Below are 18,502 nucleotides of genomic sequence, written 5' to 3' on the forward strand. Positions count from 1 at the left end.
GACAGCATGAGCGTCGACCTACGCAAATGGGATAGGATGACGTCCATCAATCAAATCAGCGAACCTGACCACCCGATTTTATTTGGCGCTTCCTATAGGAAGCATGGCCCAGATCTTCACGGGTACATCTTTGGAGCAAACTTCCAGCAGTATCACGGCGGGGGGACACCTTCCATTCATCCTTACATTTGTATGAGCATCTACCTAAAAGGTCTTCAGCTTGGTACCACGATGTCCTTTACTTATTAGGGTTTCCGGAGGCACTGTTTGTCAGAGGTTGATTGTGACGTTAACCCTTCAACGTCATATAACGGCATATCACGTGTTAGGAAAGGATATACTTAACTCTGAAACCTGATGCAGCTCCTGTATGTATTTTTAATGTGTGGTACTGATAGTGTCCTAAAATATAAACTCTTATTAAAACAAACCCCGTACTGCTAGGAATAGTCTGGAATGTTCTCGGATAGAAAGGTCAACGTGTAATGCTTAGAGTAATGACTTCCTGTTTTATCTAGATGACGTTGCATGCTTGCCTATACGAACCAGTCGAGCGCGTGTTACAATAGGACATACGTTTTATCAGGTGAGTGAGTGAGTGAGTATGGTTTAACGCCGCTTTTAGCAATATTCCAGCAATATCACGGCGGGGGACACAAGAAATGGGCTTCACACATTGTACCTATGTGGGGAATCGAACTCGGGCCTTCGGCGTGACGAGCGGACGCTTTAACCATTCGGCTACCCCGCCGCCCTTTTATCAGGTAAACCCCGCGGATAAAGGTTTCAGGCTGAGTGAGTGAGTGATTTTGAGTTTGGTTTAACACCGCCTTACCAACATTCCAGCCACGTTGCGAATTCGTATCACACTTGTTACAAGAATATTTTAAAACAATTATGTTTAAGACAGTGTAGGAAAGATGTAGAAAATCTAGCCTGTCCACAGGACTGGCAGGTCAAATTTTTTTACCAGTCCTGCCAAAATCTAGCCTGTCCTCCAAATATAGATAAAACACCTTCGGCAGTAAATATTCAAAAAGGTTATAATCATTATATATATGTCATTGGTTTGCTAAAATTGACCCGACATGAGGGCGGACTAGATATTTTGTTAACCCGTCCTCCACAAAATTCACCCGTCTCGGACGTTGGGACGGGCTATCTTTCCTACATTGTTTAAGAGCAATAAAAAGAAAGAATTCGTAGTGTGCGCACCCGGTAATAACTTGAAGCGCTCTTTAAATATCGACTTTGCCATACAGCTGAACGTTCAGGTAATCGGTGTAATGCTACTCTGGAGTTTACACATGGAGCAGGACTGTTAGCCGAGGTTATATATGTCACCTATGCAATCTGCGCAATCAATTCCAAGTTCTATGGTTACTAGGCAAAGTATTATCAAGAACTATCAATACAACAGATCAGTAACTGTGGTCTGCTATGTAAGAGGGCTGGGTTTTCAGATGCTATCAACAGATGCCACCACTCCTGTAAAGCACTGGGTCAGAACCCGCGACAATGCCACTACGTAAAGCTTCTTGTGTATATCGCCGGTATAAAGCAAAATTGTAAATAACAAGTCATCGATTTGGTGGGTGATACAGGCTTTACACTGCTTTTAGCAATATTCCAACAATATCATGACAGGGGACACGATAAATGGGTATCACACTGTACCCATGTGCGGAATGGAACCCGGGTTTACGATGTGATGAGCAAGCGCTTAAACCAATACGCTACCCCACCGCCAGATATGACGATGAGAACCGTACTTTCTACTGAGAACCCTTCACAGCCAAGCGTATGGGAATATGCAAATAATTATAACCAACGTCTCAAGTGCCTCTCATGCATACGCCTACGCGAGTGATTCATTCAGATTTGCTGCTGAATCATGTGCTTCGGACAGGTTGTCGAAGTGATACACTAATTTAGAAAACAGACAGTCTATCCTATTGTTCTGAAAAACAGGTGCTAATGTTAGGATGATGATAAAAAGAAAAGAAGCATTGATCTGATCGACAAATGTCCTTCCACCTGTCGAACAAGACGTTGATACAGGGAGTGTTTACTCGACGTATTCCACGGTTCTAGAGTGAGTGAGTTTTAAACATATTTTATTGTCCAAAAGACAAAGAAATTGAGCACATGTGCACCACTTATGGTCGCCTTCTCCCAAGTGAGTGTGTAAACTTTTATGTTGCCTTTAGCAATATTCCAGTAATATCCCAAATGTGCCCATATTGGGAATAGAACGTTTTCGGCCTGACCAGCGAGTGCTTCAACCGCTAGCCTACCTCACTGCCCTACGGTTCTAGAAAACACTACAACTATATGAACAATATAGCAATCAATAGCTTGTTTGTTTGCATATGTGTTGTTGTTGTTTAATGATGTAGTCATCTCTATTCCACTTATAACACGGGTACCCGGAAGTGATCGCGACTGGGTCAGACGATGACTGACATTATGTAAAGTAAGTCGGGTTTTACGCCACCTTCAGCAATATTCCAGCTATATCAGGGCGGCGGACACCAGAAATGGGCTTCATACATTGATTGTACTCATGTGCGGAATCGAACCCAGGTCTTCGGTGTGACGAACGAACGCTTTAACCTTTAGACTACCCCCATTGCCCCAAAGTTGTGAATAACAAACCAGACCACGTTTAATGGCACAGAGACAATCAGTCAACAAAGTCACCGAGTCCTTGCACCCTCTCTGTTACTTCTTACAACTCCACATGGGTACAAGTCGATATTTAATGAGCGCTTCAAGTTATTACCGGGTGCGCACACTACGAATTCTTTCTTTTTATTGCTCTTAAACATAATTGTTTTTAAATATTCTTGTAACAAGTGTGATACGAATTCGCAACGTGTCTGGAATGCTGGTAAGGCGGTGTTAAACTAAACTCAAAATCACTCACTCACTCAGCCTGAAACCTTTATCCGCGGGGTTTACCTGATAAAAGGGCGGTGGGGTAGCCGAATGGTTAAAGCGTCCGCTCGTCACGACGAAGGCCCGAGTTCGATTGCCCACATTGGTACTATGTGTGAAGCCCATTTCTGGTGTCCCCCGCCGTGACATTGCTGAAATATTGCTAAAAGCTGCGTTATACCATATGGCCATACTCACTCACTCACCTCTTACAACAAGCATAGGTCATTCGCCCCTGTTGTCGGAATTTGGGTAAAATTTAAACTATGTTTCAGTTGCTACACAATTTGTCGATATCTTCGCCCAGAATGACCAGTGAATCCCTCTTTCAGAGTCAGCCTTATTAAGAGTGAAGTTGGTTTTACGCCGCTTTTAGCAATATCACATCTCGGGACACCAGAAATGGGCCTCACACATTGTACACATGTAGGGAATCGAACTCGGGCCTTCGGCGTGACGAGCGAACGCTTTAACCACTAGGCTATCCCGCCGCCGCCTGTATTAATAACAGCGTGACGTCATCATAATGGTTTAATTGTGCCAATGCACGTACGTTACCTGCTTTCAGAATGGAGATGTAGGCCGTGACGAACTCCACACTTTTCGTCATGTAGATACCGACACAAGAATCAGGAACTACTCCACAGATCACTAGCTTTCTTGCCAAAATATCCGTCCACTGATCTAACTCACGGTACGTCACTTGTCGTCCATCCAATGAAATTAGCGCCAGGTTGTCTGGTGTTGCACGGGCCTGACGTGAAAACATCACGTGCAACGGACCTTCTTTTTCGTACTCCATAGCTGGAGTCTGCAAAGAACAATTGCACTCGTTACAGTTTTCAGCAAGTGATATGCCGTTTTTCAGTAACCCTTCATTTACTTACTCTACTCATACTCCATGGGCGGATCCAGGAATTTTATTTGTTATTTTTGGGGGTGGGTGTGGGGGTGGGTGGGTCTTCAATGTGGTCTTGGGCTGTTCGAACGCTCCTCCTAAACCCCTCCCCTTTTTTTTCTGGATCCGCCAATGTACTCTCTCTTTTCCAAATAACCAAATTTCATTCTTTCTGTTTTAAATGTTAAAGGCGGATCTCCAAGTTCACAACTGGAAAATTCAGAGCATTAAAATCTTGTGGAGCATTTAAAGCAGTTGTGTTTTTCAGACATAAGGCTCTAAAACTCATGCTTACCAATCACAGTCGAAAGTTTCCCCAATCCATTTAGATAATTATATTCTGAGATTGAATGACACCTTGCTCCAAATGTCCAACTCTTTAACTGATGTTTGTAAGCTAATTACAATGAAGCTGACTGGCAATAACAATAACAATGACTGTTATAGGGCCAATACATGTGTGTGATAATGGTGGACAATTAATGTTTATTGATAATAACTTTTAACGGCGATGCGACAGTCTTTCTCGCAGCCCCTAACAATGTTAGTTTCCCTTCCGCCAGCCATTAATAAAATGCCATATCTCGAAATGAAGCAAGTTTAGATTTTCATCAGACTCAGAAACGTCCATTTCACTTGGGCACCTTTTCAGCTTCAATGCAATGGCTTGTTTCTATCAAACTTGTATACAGTTAAAGAGACTAAGAGTTGGTCTATATATACCAGTCACTGGCTTTAATTACGACACACGGTATACTGTGTTCAAGGTTCATAGTGATAACGAGCACTCCTTCAATATACATGTACACGCTTGTGACATGTGTCCCTATAATAATGTGACTACGTTTCATTCATTCAGTATTCGCCTTTTTAAGACTAACGCCTAGTCCCTGAAAATACATAATTTTGAAACAAATATTTCTATTTTAAGTCAAAAAGGAATGACAGTGTGATGGGAGATTCAGAATCTGGACCTACGGAAAATCTAGACTTGCTATATATATAAACAAGTAATTTCTTCAAGCACATATGCAATAAATGTATAAACATAGAGTCCAGGGTCCCGATCCACAAAGGGTTCGTAATGTTACGAGGTATCGTAACTGCATGTATATTTGTCATAGGCTTACGAATGACGTAGAGCTATACGAACGCTTTGAGGATCGGGCCCCAGATGTTCTTGCTTGTCAAAACATCCTTTATGAACACATAATCTTTTGCCTGCTCTTCAGATGTAATGAAAACGATATATATCTATAATGAGCAACATTCACAAAACACCAGCATAATACAGCTGCTGAAAAACATGACAAGCAACAACGAGTCCTTCTCTCCACTGAATTCATCTGTCGCTGGATTATATACACACGACAGATGTGACATTTGTTTTGTTTTAAGTCTTCATTCTCGTAATAAACGCAGCATTTCAATGAAAACAAACTCATCAACGTATTCGATTGCTAGAAAGACGGAACGGTGTCGACTCTTGACTTGCAAATTACAAGCATTTAATAACCGCAAGCTCATGGCTATTTAATTCCGCGAAGCCTTTGAGAGAGGCTATCTAGTGATCTTATATATATATCTACATTACACTTAACTGAATCTGTAATAGAAAAGTATCTATCTATAAATTTGTCTTCAACGTAATGAAAGTGAAAATCAATTATTTTATCATATGAGATTGAATATACTGGAGTATGAACTTATACAACGATTACACAATGCTATTTAGAAAGCGGTCAAATGTAACATGTTGTGTTTGGGACTTCACTTTTATTTCTTAAAGTACAGATTCTTGTACTTTTGTTGGGTAGAGTCCCATCCGGGATTCGAACGCACACCCTCAGAGTCAGGCACCAAATCGCCAGCCTAACCCGCTCAACCACCGCGACTTCCGCTTAAGTGACTGACTCTGAGGGTGTGGGTTCGAATCCCGGATGGGACTCAACCCAACAAAAGCACAAGAATCTGTACTTTACTAAGAAAGTGTAATTCTAAATATAATATATGTTAAACGTATACAACACCAAACAAAATCTTATTTCAGATTAAACTTTTTAGAATTTCAATTTTCATAGGCATAGGCCGATGTGAAGTTAGGATGTCGCGAGGGCATAAATAACTATTATGTTGTACTTGAACATTCGCTACGTCAGCCAACACCGTGGACTTTACATCCATAACAATCGCCCGTCGCTGACAATGGTTGAAGAGGTCATCCCATGTGCGACTCAAACGTTGGAGTGAGTGAGTTGGGTTTTACGCCGCTTTTATCAATACAGCAATAACACGGCGGTGACACAAGAAATGGGCTTCACCCATTCTACCTATGTGAGGAATCGAACCAGGGTATTTGGCGTGACAAGCGAACGCTCTAACCACTGGGCTACCCCACCGCCCTTAAACGTTGGACAATATGTAGAATAACAGAAAAACTTTTGCAGTGGTCTAGCTTACACTCAGTTCTATTCAACTCGTGTTAGTAAGCTTGGGTTTTTACCGCTTTTAGCAATACATGTATATCAACTATATCACTAGCGGTGCATCTCACACAAATGAGCGTCATACGCCACATGGGGACACGAACCCAGCTACGGTGTGACGGACGAGCGCTTTTTACCACTCGGCTACCATCATTGGAATCATGAACATATATGATGGCATGCCTGTTCGAGACAAACGTAATGACTTAAGTTTCGAAATAAGTACCAAATAGACAGTTACATATTCCATTGTGATTAACTGGATTTAAAAGTGCGCTGAAACAGGAATTCCAGTATTATTAACGGAATTTAAAAGGACATTATAAATCCTTATTTGTTTCCTTCCAATAGAATCTAATATGAATGTAAAACTGCAACAAGATTCTTTAAACACTTACCTCCAATATCGAAAACAATATCCTCCTTGAGCGTTTCCGATGTATAAAGTTCTCCCGCTATAACGCGATCGTGTTTATAGCCACTGGCACATCGATGCTGTTGAGGCAACTGACTGACTGACCGACTGACGGACTCTGAAGCAAGGACAGTTCTGGACGCATGTGTGAACCGCGTTACACACTTGGTTTCGGTGGAGTTTAAACTCTACACAACGACGATGCATTGCGTCATGACCCACGCTCGGCCACCGGGCTCCAACGTGGAGCTTCGTTCGTCGTATGATCGAAATCACGTGATGCTCTATACGAAGGCGGAACTGTAATTGAATGGTGCGATGTTGTATTGTGTTCAATTTTGCGGAGACCGGGAGGGGGAGAAGAAGGAGGGGGTGTGGGTGGGGGCTAATTGGACCATATGTTACTTCGATTGACAACTGTTGAATCGTAACAACAGGAAATTGTTTTAACTGGGGCTCCCAGGTATATTAGACTCTCAATACGAATCCCAATACGTAAAAAGGCAATGTGTGTCAACTATAACACACATTGAATTTTAAACTGCCGTTTTCGTTTTAATAAAGAAAAACCTTTAAATTTGATAATTATTGTTAAATGGTTGTATACTATTAAAGAATGTTTAGTTGTGCGGCAGCTGGTTAAATACAATAAGTGTATAGTACTATTTCGTTATAAACATATCATTGCTCTTGTAACGAAGCTGGACACTACAGTAACAGCCATAACACTATGTCTCTTAAAACGTTTGAAATCTTCTATTATCACCTGATCAGTGTCTGAGACATAAGCCCAGAGAAAGGCCAAGCTTGTCTCACAAAGCAGCTGATACACTACAGAGGATGTTTTCCGGGTAACTGTTTCATTCACCTGGGGGCTATTGTTCTAAGTTGTCAAACTGTACAATATGACATATGTTGTTTCCATGTATATGTATGGAATTATAATACAACACATGAATACAGATGAAACAATCCCGCCGTTTGAATTACTGAATATTTGCTTGATTGACCATCAACTCATGTGCATGAGAAAATATAGGCTAACGTGTGCCCACGCCCTTTCGGGTAATCATACAACAGTGTTGGGAGTTTGATGTTGGGTTTGACCACTTTGAGCGTTATTCTAACCTTATCACGGCAGGGACATACAAAATTTGGCTTCGTATGTTGTACCGATGTGGAGAAACGAACCAGGGCATGCGACATGACGGCACAATAGGCTCCTCAACATCCCCGAACAGTCATCGCGTCCAGAACACACAAAAACAAAATGTGAGCACGTACAGACTGACTGACTGACTGAGTTTGGTTTTACGCCGCTTTTAGCAATATTCCAGCAACATCACGGCGGGGGGACACCAGAAATGGGCTTCACACATTGTACCCATGTGGGGATTCGAACCCGGGTCTTCGGCGTGACGAGCCAACGCTTTAACCACTAGGCTACCCCACCGCCCCTGAGCACGTACAGAGATGATTATACTAGCATGTGTGTCAAACGGAGTTTACGAAACGAGTGTCGAATTCCTGTATTCCCGTGCGAGATCAAGGGTATCACGCGCATTTTTACACATATTTTGTCAAATCTGTATGAAACACTGTCACATATTATTTCTTCATCCTTTCGAACTCCATTTTGAGAAATAATGCACTTATGACGACCACCGTTCTTAGAAAATCACAACTGTCGAATGACGTCAACAATCTTTACCTATGACGTTGTTTCTAGTGTGACGTCATTCCTACACAACGTCACAATAGATTCGAATGACGTCATAATGCGTTTGATAGTGATAAGTCATACGAAGCACGCGTTATTTCTGGCTTTCTCGGGTGACATCGCTTGGTTAAGATGAAACGATATCTCCTCGGGAGATATCGCTAAATGATATGTATAGTTACAATGTTTTGCAGACCATTGTGATGTCATCGATTACAAAATGTTCATGCAGGTAGTTTCTTGGTAATAGAAAAGACAGTTTAGGTTAAAAGGATCGAGTCGATGTCGATGATTTTCACCGAACGCCTACACGTTGTTTGTATTTTATTTAGTATATTGAGCTCTCCTTGTTCTTTTGGATCTCTCCAGTGCTTTTGATACTGTTGATCACCAAATTCTTCTGCAGCGTCTGAAGGTCAGAGTCGGTATCGATGGAATTGTCCTTGACTGGGTACGTTCTTACCTATCTGATAGGTCACAGTCCGTCAAAGTGGAATCTGTACTCTCCACTGCATCACCACTCCACTATGGCGTTCCCCAAGGATCTGTCCTTGGACCTTTACTGTTTAGTCTGTACATTCTTCCCATTGGTGACATTGTCCGAAAGCACTCACTGAAATTTCATCTTTATGCTGATGACAATCAGTTATATCTATCAACGGAGCCTAACCTTGCTCAAGGTTGTGCACTGATGATACAACAATGTATTGCTGAAATAAGAGACTGGATGACCTTGAACTTTCTGAAATTGAATGACACAAAGACTGAGTTCTTAACCATCGGATCCAGGCATCAACTTTCCAAAGTGCCTGACAGTTTATCTCTTGAAATTGGACAAGATGTTATCACGCAGTCCGACTCTGCAAAAATCTTGGTGTCATATTTCAATCAACAATGTCATTAGAAAATCAAATCAAATCACTCAGCAAAGGATGTTTCTACCATATCTTCAATATTAGCAAGATCCGAACCCTCTTAGACTTCAACACCGCCCAGCTTCTAACGACCAGCCTTGTTCTCTCTAAACTTGATTACTGCAACTCCCTCTATTACAACATTCCTCAACAGCTCCTTTCACAACTCCAACGGATTCAGAATTCAGCCGCCCGTGTTGTTGCCCGTGCACCACGCTACCAAACTGTGACACCTATCCTCCAAACTCTTCACTGGCTTCCTGTATCAAGCAGAATTCAATACAAACTTCTTCTTCTTACACACAGCTGCATCTATGAAAACATGTTTTCTCAATATCTTAAAAGCTTCATTCATCTCCATGTTCCAAGCCGATTGCTCCGCTCATCAAACTCCCTACTGCTTACACAGCCTCACGTCAAAACAGCCATGGGATCAAGAGCGTTCTCTGCTGCAGCCCCTATCTCTGGAACATTCTACCACTCACCCTAAAGAAATAGAATCTGCTGATGCTTTCAAAACTGCCCTCAAAACTCATCTGTTCAAACTCTCTTTTCCATAGACATTGTCTACAATCTTTTCTCTTCATAGCGCCATTGAGCAATATTGTTTTTGGAAATAGGCGCTCTATAAATCAATTATTATTATATTATTATTTTGCTTCGAACGTATATGACAGGGTTTAATCTATGTTTCTATACTGTTTCTAACTCCTGCCCAGTCTCGTGTACTTGTACTAGCGGCGTATACTGATATAAGGGACCGATCATAATGTATGGCTAGGGGGAGATGATGGGTTTTTTATGGAGAAGCATGCACAGTGTTGCATCCTCTTTGGCGTAGACTACTGACTCTCGCGCTGGACAACATACAGTCATTCAGTTTGTGACACATTGTGACATTTGTGACCAAAATAGTTTGTTCACATTGTTGCGTGTACAGACTTCCCCAAACAGCTCAGGTCATCGGATCTACTGAACCAGGATAATATACTTTTTAAACAAAACATAGGTGAACTTCATTTTTAATTCATGATTGACAAAATTGGGGGATATATCGGAATCAATCTAATGTTGATATGATAACAATGAATGTTTTGAGAGTGTATCACCACGTGCACTTCCTTATGACCATAGGTGTTTGTACAGTAATCGCTCTTGAAAGATGCTTGGTGTATGACGTGAAATGTGCGTACGATTTTCATTTAGAAAAAATAAATAAAAAAACCCGGCTAGAAACAAACACTAATTAATGGTCTACACTCTACAGTGATTTATCGACCTTCCTGAAAACCGTCAAAATGAAGAATGACACCCAATGCACGTGTGTGGGGCTACTGCGTTGTGCACGTACATTCCATGCGTAGTATTTAGGGGTGGTGATAAAGAGAATTTGTGGTGCTTACATAAGATGTCTGTCTTTGAAAAGTTTGCTAACGCTTATACTTCCTGTCCAAATTTCTCTTTCCCGTTTTGTTTTGTTTTTATAGTTGTAAGTTACATGCAAAAGAAATCAGTTTGGGTCTTAACAATATACTGTGAGTGCAATTTCCTTATCCCAGACCAACTTGCGCCATTCATGTGGGTTAAGGAAAGATGAGAGTAGTAACGATTTCCGTCAAACTTCTAAATGATAATGTGTACATTACTCCAGGTATTCAGTATCAGTTATTCCAATCAGTTGTTTCTCCTATTCTCTCATTTGGTGTGAAGTTTGGGGCTTTATGGAAGCTAATGCTTTTTGAAGTGTACACTTGAAATTGATGAAACATATATTATATGTCAAATGTCAACTCCATCAACTTTCTTATATGTAGAATTGGGTACATTCCCTTTGAAAGTTATTCGTCTTGTCAGGATTATCAAATATTGGCTTAATTTTTTTAGAAGTAAACCAGATAGATATACAATTCATTATTAAATAGTTCAAATGAGAACCCTGATATTGAAAATTGGGCAGGTTTATTGAGAGATACGCTCTTCAGGTTTGGTTTTGGTATGTTTGGGTTGCCCAGTATGTTCCTAAAAGTAATGATTTTATGAGAGAATTTATACAAAGGTCTAAAGATATTTATTTTCAAATGTGGAAACATCAATTATGAACTCTGAGTGAAACTAGATTGTATCTTCATATTAAGATACTCTGCACATCGAGAAATACTTAACCAATATTTATGTTAACAAGTACAGCAATGCACTTACACGTTTCCGTCTCATGTCCCACATGCTTATGCAAAGTGCAAATCCCATTTGCTGATAGATCATGTCCTTTTTGTACTAACGAAATATAAGATGGGTACAACGCACTCTTGAGTTGTCCAAAATATCGTGAAAAATCCGTAGAGGGAGAGAGAGGGGGCGGGAGGGGGTGGCGGGGCATTAATTTTGTACACAGTATATTCAATAAAATTGCTTAAAAACTATAGGTGGGGGTATTTGATTTGTACATGACATGCAGAGTGTGTATGCATGGTTTCACTTAGTGTGTAAATACATTTGGGGGGATGTGGGGTGGTCATTCATATTGTACATGCTTGTCCATAAAAATCACCACCAAACCCCACCCCCAGACCATAACTTATGAACGGTCCCTACAAATGTATTGGTTTAATAAATTGCTCTCTAAAGTTGTAAAAGTTACCTCCCTTAGAAAGATGGACGGAGTGGTGGGAAATCGTGTTCGCCTGGAAGTCATTGAAGGCGATGTATTCGAGGGCTACGTGCAAAATGTTGACAGAAATGTTGGGAAAATAACGCTACAAAAGGGTTTGGATACACTCGATTTTTCAAAATGTGTTTGTAAACGTTTTCAGTGTATTTTTGCACTGAAGTCGTGGCGGGGGATGTGAAGCCACAAAAGGGTCACAGTTTTCGTGACAAGCCCAGTAGTCGTCTATTTTTGGGGTGAAATACCCTAACTACGACCCTTTGTCATGATACCGCTGTTTAGTCTCTTATAGTATTACATGTTTGCCATTGCCGTGGTGCTTAGCCGAACCGAATCTATTATTCATGACCAGCTGATAACTTACTGAGCAATTTCGCCCTCCACACCATGCAATGCTCTTCATTAATGGAATTCCGACTAAAGACGTTTAAAGTTAATGAAAAGACATGTTATTCGTATAGACAAATTATACAGCACTCGCTATGATTGACAGTAAATTTAGACATATCATGTTTTGGGTTTTCACACACTTTAAGAAATATTTGTTGTTGTCTTTCTAATCACATTAAGTTTAACAACTATAAAACATGTCAATAACTTAAACAAATAAGTATATCCTAAACACAAGACATCACTCATCAAAATTTACAATGTCTGTGTGATGCAACACCCCTTGTTATGACCTGAGTGAGCCCTGTCGTCTGACAAAGTATGATGTACAAAAACCTATGAGCTGACAACATGGATTCCATTTTTGGGGAAATAGAGATTATTAACCGAGTGTGTTTCCATATCATTGATATCATATATTAGGAATAAAAATGGTATTATGTATTATAATATTAATGATACAGAAACACACTCGGTTAATAATCTCCTTATCATGTAATGTCATTCTTAAAATTACTCTAAAAGAGAAGCAAATCAAACATGAATTTATATATGAAGAGAATCGAGCATTCGCGTAAGAATACTTAGCCGTACACCAAGGTGAAGGTCGTTCATGACGGCTGCATATGGTTGTGACTAGTTGCTAATACAGTGCAAACAACTCATGCCTAAAATAAGATCTTTCTGTCAAAAAAGAACAACAAAATCAGGCAGGGTTTTCTTGGTATTGTTTCTATTTTCATTGCGGGTAATCACTTCATCAATATCAGTTTCTGATACCTGAAGGAATCGATTCGTCGTTGTGTTCGATAGATCGAAATCCTTGATTGGTACCTTTCTTAGACGATAGCCTGTCACTCGTGCCTCATAATCCGTACCTTCAAGTTGAACGAAGTTCTCCGTTTCATGTTTTCCAAAGTCAATTACTGCAGTAACGACTCCAGAACCTCTGTCATCAATTCTACAGAATCACCAATTTTGATAATGGGGGCAGCCATGTTTGTTTACAAACTCGTCGACACAATGTAAACTCGCGACGACGTCATCAATGAAATGTTCACGTTTTAGGATTCGCACGGCATGTATGGAGTTTTGAGAAAGTAGTTCGTGGATTGACGTTATTTGCATAGTTATAATATCAGATTATGATACCAAGTTTATCAGATTGCTTTATTGCACCGATAACACCCTCCATTAGATGATAAAAAATAATCTTACCTAATGTAAACGAGGTCCTTAGTGAAGTGTCTAAAGAATACAGTTATATTTTATTTTTATGTTTTTAATATAAAAAGCAACAAGAACTGAGCACTTGTTTAGGTCAGAAAAATAATTGATCTCCTATACTGACTTTCCCCTTATCACAAAGGGACTTGATTGAGTTTTCCACTCTGTGCATAAAATACTTCACCATGATGCACAAAGGTGTGTTCCAGTGTCCCATTGTGACTTTAGCATTTGGCTGATCAAGAAAACGTGATATCAGCTCTAATATGCATGAAAGTCAAAATCCTGAAAATAACTGCATAAATGTTGTCTTCTCTTTCTGTACTCTTCACTATGGAGGAGTAAAAGATTACATAATGTGGGGTGTGGGACCTCTCACACTTTGTATATGCAGGGATGATTGCTTGTTGTTAAAGAACTTGTCTGTTTTAAGTGTGTTGGGGTGGTTTGGTACTTGGCTAGAACGTTCAGAGTCTTCCTGCGAGTAATGATTGTAAATGATATGCGTTCGAGTCAACCCAGTGAAATTACAGTCGTCTTTGTTACAGTCACATTGTGTGGGGCGGACTCTGGCAGTGACAAGAGATTGCAGGGATTGCAGCATTTTGACCATAATGAAGTCAAAGACCGTGAGTTCAGTGTTTATGTGATATTCAAATACTGAACATAGTTTTTGTATGATCATTATGTTTTATTTACTTTCCTTAAAAAACATAAATACAAAATCACAAGATTAAACCTGTGCAATTCAAGACCTTGAGTTCCCTGGACCCCCAAAAATATATAATCAAGGTGTATGAATGTTATTATGATCGTGTAACAAAGGTTCACACTGTCTTACAGACTGTGAGCATGGAGAACAGTCATCCGTTTTCTTGTTTTGTGACCACAAATGTTTGTTGTTTTTATAGTTTTTATCAACTGGGAATGTGATAACATATCAAAGTGGTTAGTTTCAGTTTTGATCTTGACATATTTAGTTCACTTTGAAAATGAGTGCATTTTTACTGAGCATACAGTACAGGACTGTTTTGAACAATTATATAAAAGGGTTTTTTTCTTTTCAGTCGAAATATTTGAAGATTTTGACAGCAGCCTGAGACAAACCACATTCAATTCAAATAAACGGTAAGACCAATATTAAAATGTTTTCAATTAAAACATTTACGATTTACGATCATGGTTGCATTCTGTTATGCTAACCATGACTGCCATATAGCAGTGTATGAAAAACGCAACCAGACATTGGGGCCGGTACCTTCAAAATGTTACCAGCCCAAAATGGATCTAACCAGACCAGACAATCCAAAGATAGTTACTCAGATGCATGGAACATGTTATCTAAATTTTGAACCAGATCATTGGCCTGGCTAGCTGTAAATTTAGACCGTCCGTCAGAAAACTAGCCTGTCTTGGGTGGTCAGACAGGCCTTATTTCATACGCTGCATATAGCTAGAATATTGCTGTGTGTGGTGTTAAACAATGAAAAAATATTAACCATACAAAGCGTTGCAGTATTCTAGTCCAAGATGGTTTTCAATAACTTGATGGTAGTTTAAAAATCTTCAAATTGTGATCTTGTGGATTTTGGGTTATTGTGGATTGTTGTCAGACTTTCCTCTCACATGGTACTGACACACCATGATACAAGTCAAATCTGTGATAAAATAGCTCACTCACTCACTCATTCACAAAATATGTTCTTTACCAAGGGAACATGGACCTCGACTAACTCAAAACAAGGACACACCTCGTCATCTACTGAGAACAAGGAACGTGACATCAGAAAATCTTATCCTCCAGAAATCAGTCTCCATTGGAGATGAGAACAGGGGGAGACAACTCCGATACGACAAAGCGGGATCATGTATGTGTATTGATTCTTGTTCAGCAATATTTCACTCTTCAAGTCACTGGACAGAAAATTTAACTTTTTCATATATTATGATATCACTAATAACTTTTAATAAACAGTTTGATTCTGGGTTAGAATAGGTCCCCAGGAACCTACATCGTATGAAAGAATTGAATAGCTCCTGTGTACAGGTGGGTGGTGGGGTAGCCTAGTGGTTAAAGTGTTCGCTTGTCACACGAAAGACCTGGGTTTGATTCCCCACATGGGTACAATTGTGAAATCCATTTCTAGTGTCCCTTGCCATGATATTGCTAGATTATTTCTAAAAGCAGAGTAAAACCACTCACTCACTCACTCACTCACTCACTCACTCACTCACTCACTCACTCACTCACTCACTCACTCACTCACTCACTCACTCACTCACTCACTCACTCACTCACTCACTCACTCACTCACTCACTCACTCACTCACTCACTCGCTCACTCACTCACTCACTCACTCACACATACTTTGTGACTTGTTTGATTGAGTTTTATCATACAACCTGCCATGACATATGCACCGAACAGTTTGCTTACTTTACTAGCTGTATACTTGATTGAGGCTTTATTAATGACAGATTTTGTTTTGTCTTTTGTGCAGTGAAGAGCTCCGATTACGATTCCAGCAGTGATGTTGGGGAGGGAACTAATGGCGACTTCCATATCATTGACAAGTTGGATGAAGTGTTCCGTGAAGCAGTGAGTTGATTAATCTCAGGAGATACTGTCTTTTGAATGGTTTGTGCTTTCAGCTTACCTGAACGAAGGGCCAAAATCATGAAACAAAGAAATAGCTTGTTTTCAATTTGCCATTTATGATGTTTTCAGTGGGTATTATGAATGTTGAGTGGGTATTTCATTTTTCGTTACCCACTGCTTTCAAACATGTGGGTATTTCGGTCATTTTACTCACCTAAGTATTACGTCATTGAGTAAGTACACTAAGCAGGTATGTCCTGCCTTATATCATACCTAATCAAACCAACTTAAATATAATGGAAATGATTTCATAAAAAAATCACTTATCCGATACTGACAGTACAACACTAGTCCTATACTAACAGTACAACTTGATAGCAATTGATGTCTTTTTCATTACGCAAGCGATTTTTATAAATATATTCCGTACGCATTTGTTTTAAACTTTTTGCATATCTAACATTTTAAATGCATAATTGGTACGCAACAATTATTTTTCAATGCGTAATTGGAAATTTTCTATGCATATTTTACCCGGATACGCAGCTTATCTGGGCCTCTGATTGTTGTTTTAGTATCTTGTTGTACTTACTTACTGACTGACTGACTGACTGACTGACTGACGTTAATCTGCTGATACTGATTTTCCATCTCGTTTAACTTGAAAGTTACTGTCCTTCACCATTTTGTTCTTGGCCTTCCTCATTTCCTCTTTCCTGGTGGTACCCGTGAAGATTCGGGTTAGAATTGATCTTCAGTAACCCATGCTTGTCATAAAAGGCGACTAACAGGACTTGGTTGACACATGTCATCGGTTCCCAATTGCGTAGATCGATGTTCATGCTGTTGATCCCTGGATTGCCTGGTCCAGATTCGATTATTTACAGGCCGCCACTATATAGCTGGAATATAGCTCACTCACTCACTTTCCTGGTGGTGTCCACTTGAGTGTCGTTCTGGGAATAGAGTAGGGACTCATTCTGAAGATGTGCCCAAGCCTTGTATAAAATAATAGGAAGATAAAATAAGATCATGGTTTATGTAACCTTTGATTTAACATTTTTAATGGTAACTGTGTTAATATGTGGCCATGACCTTATGTTTTAAGAAAAACAAAGTATCTAACTGAAACATCTCAAATCCTACAGGGCTCGATTTAAAGAAATGAAACCTACTTGCACCTAGTGCAACCTTTAGGTAGAAACCTTGTTGCATCAGATAAAAACAGGTTGCACCTGCTGCTCAATATAAAATCTTGTATAAAATATGATGCTTGAGTTTTGGTAATGATAGTTTAGAACATTATAACAAAGGAAATCTGGGACTGATAAGATTAGTTATCTTACTTCCTAAAATTTCATGAACAGTAAGTCCTTCAGTCACTGCTCATACAGTCATCAGAGTCACTGTTCCAAGTCAGTTCCTCATCATTCTGTTTTCCAGCTGAAGTCTCCAAACTTGACTTGCTCTTGGTGCAAGTTAGGCTAATAACTAGGTTGCACTTTGTAATATTGGGTTGCACCAGTGCAAGTAACAAAGCACTAAATCGAGCCCTGTCCTAGAAATATGAACTTTGTGGTTTCACTTTAGAAACAGATGATGTCAGCTTCCTGTTTGAGTAAAATGTACAAATCTATTTTTCTTCTATGTTGTTTAGGTCGAGTATGTCCAAGTACAGAAGGTCATTGGTGTGGGCCTAGAGGGTGTATGCATCGGTAGAGATGGGACATTGTGCTGGCTTCAGGTATGTCAGCTGTTCCAAGTGAGTGAGTCAGTGAGTTGAGTTTTACAAAGCTTTCACAGGTTCAGCAATATTCCAGCAATATCACAGCGGGGGACACCAGAAATGGGCTTCACGCATTGTACCCATGTGGGGAATCGAACCCGGGTCTTTGGCGTGATAAACCAACGCTTTAACCACTAGGCTACCCCACCGGCCCAGTTGTTCCAAGAGAATTGGTCTTCAGCAACCAGTGCTTTTTGTAAGAGGCGACTAACGGGATTGGATGGTCAGGCTCGGTGATATGTCATCATATCCCAATTGCGTAGATCGAAGCTCAACCTGTTGACCACTGGATTGTCTGGTACCTTCATGTCCCCTTGTACCCGTGAAGGTCCGGGTTAGAATATTAGTCTTCAGTAAGCCATGCTTGTCGTAAGAGGCGACTAACGGGATCGGGTGGTCAGGCTTGCTGACTGTGTTGACACATGTCATTGGTTCCCACTTGCGCAGATCGATGCTCATGC

General features: G+C 40.2%; 1 long non-coding RNA gene across 1 annotated transcript; it reads left to right on the forward strand.

Moving 5' to 3' along the window:
• Window positions 1-12,035: 12,035 nt before the first annotated feature.
• LOC124285433 lies at window positions 12,036-17,995 on the forward strand. Its single transcript, XR_006900821.1, has 6 exons — window positions 12,036-12,136; window positions 14,204-14,284; window positions 14,723-14,783; window positions 15,369-15,523; window positions 16,158-16,255; window positions 17,913-17,995. It is a non-coding gene; the product is annotated as an uncharacterized LOC124285433 (long non-coding RNA).
• Window positions 17,996-18,502: the final 507 nt, after the last annotated feature.

Source organism: Haliotis rubra, unplaced genomic scaffold (genome assembly GCF_003918875.1).
Source record: "Haliotis rubra isolate DU_JTF1 unplaced genomic scaffold, ASM391887v1 Scf1, whole genome shotgun sequence".
NCBI lineage: Eukaryota > Metazoa > Mollusca > Gastropoda > Lepetellida > Haliotidae > Haliotis > Haliotis rubra.